This window comes from Mesoplodon densirostris, chromosome 9, assembly GCF_025265405.1.
Source record: "Mesoplodon densirostris isolate mMesDen1 chromosome 9, mMesDen1 primary haplotype, whole genome shotgun sequence".
Classification (NCBI taxonomy): domain Eukaryota; kingdom Metazoa; phylum Chordata; class Mammalia; order Artiodactyla; family Ziphiidae; genus Mesoplodon; species Mesoplodon densirostris.
Window position 1 is genome coordinate 112,235,522 of NC_082669.1, and position 6,159 is coordinate 112,241,680.

At 42.4% G+C, this 6,159-nt stretch overlaps 1 long non-coding RNA gene across 1 annotated transcript; it reads right to left on the reverse strand.

The window, feature by feature from the left end:
• Positions 1-1,514: 1,514 nt before the first annotated feature.
• On the reverse strand, positions 1,515-5,930 carry LOC132496445 (uncharacterized). The gene is made up of 4 exons (XR_009533409.1): positions 5,850-5,930; positions 2,970-3,062; positions 2,546-2,661; positions 1,515-1,684 (listed from the first exon to the last, which is right to left on the reverse strand). It is a non-coding gene; the product is annotated as an uncharacterized LOC132496445 (long non-coding RNA).
• Between the last annotated feature and the right edge of the window lie 229 nt (positions 5,931-6,159).

The window sequence follows — 6,159 nt, forward strand, 5'->3', positions numbered from 1 at the left end:
AGCCTCTTTAAAGGACTTGGGTTTTTCACTCTGCGTCTCTGTACTTGTTGATTTAGAGTTTCTATGAGTGACAATGCACATCACTGGGGTTTTTTTTAACTGTCATCTGTGCTACTGAGTGTACTTTGACTCAGATCAAAGTTGAAAGCTTCTAGAAAGATACACAAACCACGGTGTGACAAATAGCATGCTGTGTTTGACCCAGCAAACAATAAATTACTTTCATCAATCCAGGTAAAGAATCCCATGTTTTCAATGCTAATTCTGAGGTCTGAAATGATAGAACTCTACTGCATTCTCAAAGCGCGAAGAGCTTTAAATAATAAGGAAAAGACATAAATAAAACTCACATACTACAAGCACTGAAATTTCCATTGTTCAGAGAACTGTGATTTCAATCTGCCGTTGTCTGAAACCCAGTTGTAAAGTTTAAACTAAGTAGCATAAGTTCAAATAAAACAAGTTAATTTGCCTCTATTTTCATAGTTGAAAAATAATTTGTAGTGTATCTGTGCCCAACCAGCCGGTATAGAAGCAAGACTTCCATACATCGGCACCACTACACAGCCTAGCTCTCTCCCGCATGGACTTTTACCACAAGGGACGCTTTGATAAGGACTGGACGTCAATTTCATGGGGACAGAAACACCAGCTTTGCCTGGTTGTACATTACACCACCTGTAACCACTATTAACAGCAAAAACGCCAACCGTTTCCAAGCACGTGCTACCTACTAGGCACCGGGTAAGTGCCTTACATATATTCCCTCACTTAATCCTACAAAATCACCTAATTTAATTGACGTATACTACCTAACTTAATCCTACAAAAATCCCCGGAGGCAGATATTATTACTCCCATTTTCCAGGTGAGGAAACTAAGGCACGAAGAAGTTCTTGGGCAACTTGGCTGGATCTTGCCCACGATCACACACACACCTAGTAAGTGACAGAGCCTGGATTTGAACCTGTCTTTTTACTTCTAAAACCCAAGCTTTATTGCACTGTGTTAAGAACAGTTTATCCTAATAAATATAGCTACTATAATGGTTTAAGAACTGATACACTGATCTTTTACTTCAAAACCCTTCCGGAATCAAAGAAAAAAGTCCTCCTTTTTTATCCCTAACGGAGGGTTGGAGGGTTTAAGTCATATGGGTATTCCAACACAGAAAAGGAGGAATTCCACAAATGTTCGCTGGGTGTCTCCTATTGGGGGGGTGGGCTGCAGAGCTGTGTGCTGGGAACACCACAAATAAGAAAAACAAGCAAAACTATGTTCAATTCCATGAGACTGATGGTTTTAATTTTTTTAGTATATTTTTGGATTCAGATGTCCTGCCAGAATCTAAAAATCAGTAAATTCAAAACTGACCTAATATTTCAAAATTTGACTAATCCTTCTCCCCCCTATAACGACCCAGAAAAATTAGGTAACGCAATTTGGGCAACAACTGATAATCACAGAACAAAAATAGGGAAATTGCAAACTGCCGAATGAAAGCCGTTGGCCTTCCTCTGTGAGATCAGAGGTGACAAAATGTGCAAGAAGCACTGAAGTGACAGCAAAAGATCCGTCTTCACTCTTACTCTCCAGCAGAGGCTACGTGTACTCACTGGAAGGCCTTAGTGATGCTTAGTTTCACGGCTGTCGACATCTTTTTTTAAAGTTATTATGGAAATTCCTACAGGAAAAAAAAAATAAGTCTCAATTAGGAACCTAAAGCTTTCTTCTGTGCCACACTGAAACTATTTTTAATGAGTTGCGATTGTTTGAGGCCACTGAAACTATTTTTTTAACATCTTTATTGGAGTATAATTGCTTTACAATGGTGTGTTGGTTTCTGCTTTATAACAAAGTGAATCAGTTATACATATACATATGTTCCCATATCCCCTCCCTCTTGCGTCTCCCTCCCTCCCACCCTCCCTATCCCACCCCTCTAGGTGGTCACAGAGCACCGAGCTGCTCTCCCTGTGCTATATTTTTAATGAGTTGTGATTGAGGCCACGTAGGTAAGTACTGGCTCCCGTGCACAGAACACTGTCTCCTGCGGCCTCGAGCACCTGGTCCCCGAGCTCCGGGGCACCCTGGCCACCCTCCTGCCCGCCCGCGTCCCTAATGCTGCTCCATCCCTCCCGGAAAGCTCTTCCAGCCCAGACTCTCCCCTCTCGGCCCGACTCCCACCAGGCCAGGGTCCTCACAGCACAGTCCCCACGGGTGCTGCCCCCACTCAGCACCTCTGGTCCTTCCCACTTCCCACCGGCTCTCTGCAAACCTGTCCCCTCTCCCCTCCTTCCGCAGCCAAACCTGCTCTCACCTGGCCCCGAACACAGCTTCCCCACCTGCTCACCTGTGTGACTTCTTCCAGGACACTTGCTCTGCGCCTGGTGCCCAGATCTCTTGGTCTCTCATGGCCCACCTTCCCCCGCAAGGCTTCTCTGATTCCAGCCCGTCACCCCAAAGCCAGAAGGGCTGTCTCTCCCCCGCACCCCACCCCCAGCTCACGCACGCTTCTCCACGAGGGGAGGGCAGCTCTTCTTACCTTAACTTCAGTTCTTCACGCACTCATTCTTCTCCTCCTTCGAAACTAAAGTCTCCTTGAGGGCAGGGCTCTGAACTGTCTTAACTGTAATGTCTCCAGAGTTCTTGGCATCAATACTTTCATAGAACAGACGTTTAATAAATATTAGTTTAATGAATAAACAAATCAAACGTATATGTAAAGATGTGGCCACATAAAGTAGTTATGCCGAGAATAACACAGACACAAACTTCAATTAAAATATACATGAAAATCTCCCAAACCAAGCCACTGAGAGGAGTATAACATAATAGAACAGCTTTTGAAAAAGAGGACTAATATTTCATGTATTATCTTTCATTTAGCAGTTTCTTTTTGTATTTCTACTTACATAAAACTACCTCTTTTTCTGTTAAAGAAGTTTAAGCTTCGTAAAAGTTCTTACCATGACATTTGTTCCCGTGTGGTGTTTATTTCCTATTCGACACTGTCACAACTGAGGCAGCTGGACCCTTTCAGTATTCAACATCATGCGTTGCTGTGTACACAAAACGTGATGATTTCTTACAAAATTCGCACACCTGCTGTACTTAAATATACTCCAAACTCACTTTCTTTATGAATCATTTTAAGGGTAATAAAGAGATAGTGACAGTTATTATAATAGGATTTAATATGAATGAAAAGGACAACCTATGTAAAAGACTGTTGCTACCTAAAGGTTCAGAGCTAAGAAATTGAGTGCAATTAAAAAAAAAAAAAAAGAATGGATACTTCATATGGAAACTTCTAGAGGATTTCGGTAACAGTGAAAATAAATACCATATGAATGACACGTATGACAGAAAATTTTCACACATTTACTTCCAACTTACCTCTGAGCTGTGAAAAAAATACATAGGCAGCTGCATAAAAGTAGTTTAATGGCCTCATTTTAAACAGTGTCTGGATGAGTTAATAAATTAAGGACCCATGAGCTAAGATCTCACTTAAAAAGTAGTAATGATATGTTTCATATGTCAGTGAAGTTGTCTTCTCATACCCGACAATTTCACTTGTCCAGACAAAGCACACGATGTGGCCCTGCCCAGGCGCGAGGGGTGAACGAACACAGAGTCACAGGCAGAGAGCTCGCACCCAGCAGGATCTGCCCCTGCTTCCTGTACCCACACACTCTCCTGGTCCTTTGCGGTGCCGCCCCTCTGATTTGGGCTTCACCCTGTGACTTGCGTTGACTGTCAGCATAGTAACACACGTGCAAACAAAGGCCAGAGTGGCCCCCTTGCACTTTGCCGTCATCGTGAAGAACATGCTTAGGCCAGCCAGCCTGGGGATGAAAAGCTTGTGGGGCACGACTGAGTGACCCCAGATGCCCCAGCTAACCCAGGTCAGCCGACGGCCTGCCAATGCCATTTGAATGATAGCTCTTTTTGGTTTCTTCCTTAGTAAGTTGGCTGTTCATGTGAGAAGTCATCCCAGATGAGGCCAGAATAACCTCCAGCTAAGCCCAGCCAAAATCGCCAACGTGTAAGCTTACGCATAAGTCAGATGAATCTTATTGTTTGAAACCCCCTGAGTCCAGGGTGGAGAGGGGTTGTAATAGGGCATTATTGTGACAACAGGCAACGGACACGGCATGGAAACATGGAGGGACTTAGTATACAAATGGACAACAGCCAGACCATAAGTGACAATAGAACGCTGACCCACAATCTCTGCAGCAACCAGCCCAGGAAGCCAGACCACAGCCTACTGCAGCCATCGGCCAGGCAGTCAGGATTGGTCCATGCCAGCTTCCGTGCGTTTTACCCCTACTGTCAACTCAGGGCAAAGCAGAAGAGCTAAGTTGCCACCAACCAGTCGTATAAGATGTCCCACTTCTGTTTAGCCCACCTCCAGCTTCCCTGTGCCGACAGGCTCCAGCAGGGCACACCTGAGCCTTCCCCTTTTTCACTGTGCAGCCCTCCACTCCCCTGCCTGCCTTCAAGGCTCTGCTGAACACAAGTGCTGGTGGCTGACTCCCTTGTGATAGCAAGCCCTGAGTCAACAGCCTGTGTGTTCTTGGCCAGTCTTTATTTCCACAACATGAAGGGAGTAGAGAACTGTGGACATCATTACAAGCTGTGACAGATGTATAACCAGAAGCCAAATGGATGGGTCATAATATGAAGAAATAGTGCCAGGTCTAAACACTGCATTGTAACATCCCTTCACTTCAGCTTCGCCTTTTAAAGCAGAGTCTCTTGTCGCAGATGATTCAAGACATTCTTCAATGTGTTCCCAAGAGCTTCTCTTAATCCTTCAACCTCTAAACCTTTCTCTTTTGAAGCTCCTTCCTGGCCATCATCCTTGTCCCTTTCTCCTCTAAAATCACTACCTGGTCTAAATCTACCAGATCTTCAATCTGTGATAGCTTTACCTGTGAGGCTACCATGTCATTTTCATCAACAACATTAAGTCTTGATTCTTTCACAAGATTTGTAATTTTAGCTTTGCGACCTATTTGTCTCATATTCTTAAAAGTTTAGAGTGTCCTCTGTCTGTGAGAGATGGACAAAGAAGCTGAGGCATAGCTGATAGTGGAAGGTAGAAGGGATATTTTCCGAGAGCGAATTTTGTAAAGGTTTCAGTAGATAAATTTGATCATGAAAGTGGGATAGCACTACTTCACTGTTTTCATATATTTTAGAAAGATCTTTTAGAAACAAAAATACTGTAGTAAAATATTTTATCTAAAAATAACCTCAATACTTTATATTTTTAAAAAAGCATGTATAGTGGGATTCTCTTTATCTCAAATTTGCTTTCATAATCTGTCTCTCTGTATATATGCATTGGAAATATGGCTAAATGATGTTCACCAAATGTTCCTGATAATTACTCCTTGGTGGTGGGATTTTAAGTATGTCCGAATATGTATATATGTGTGTGTATATGTTTACTTTCTTCTTTGTACAGTTATATATTATAGAAATTTTATAACAAGGCTCTATGATTTTACAAAAACAGTAAAGGTTTTCTTTTTCAAAACCTAACAGTTGAAAATAAACAAGTAAAGATCCAAATCTATTCACTGAGTAACTTACCAACAACTTATGAAAGTAAAAAAAAAAAATCTGGGAAAAGCTTAGAAATAATATATACACCAAATAAAAAGTAGGTACTAGACAGCTAAAGGAATAAGTAAAAAAAATTCTAGGATCGTATAAAATAAAAGTTTGAAAAACTAGAAGGACTGATATTGAGGGAGAAAGAAAAAATATGCAATGAAAGGGAATGAAAGGAAGTAACACAACAAGAAGACAGTTATAGAAAAAAAACTTACCTAGATTCACAAATTCTGTTTTTTACTTTGATGTATAAATAGCTTGCAGCCATCACACCCATCCTCACAGCAAGAAAAAAGCTGAAAAAAATCAACAACTTTTCTTAGAATGACCAGAAGATTGAGGTCCGAGGGCCAACCATCTCCAGAAAACCAGAGAGAAGTGACTGCAGAGACTCCCGGCTCACTGGCTGGGAAGCCTCTGCTCTAGCAGCAGCTGGCTCATTTAGAGGGTAACGGAGAATCTCTGGAGCCTGGGTGTGGACTAGCTTGAGACTTAAAAACCACTGGGGGGGCGGGTCTTCCGTGC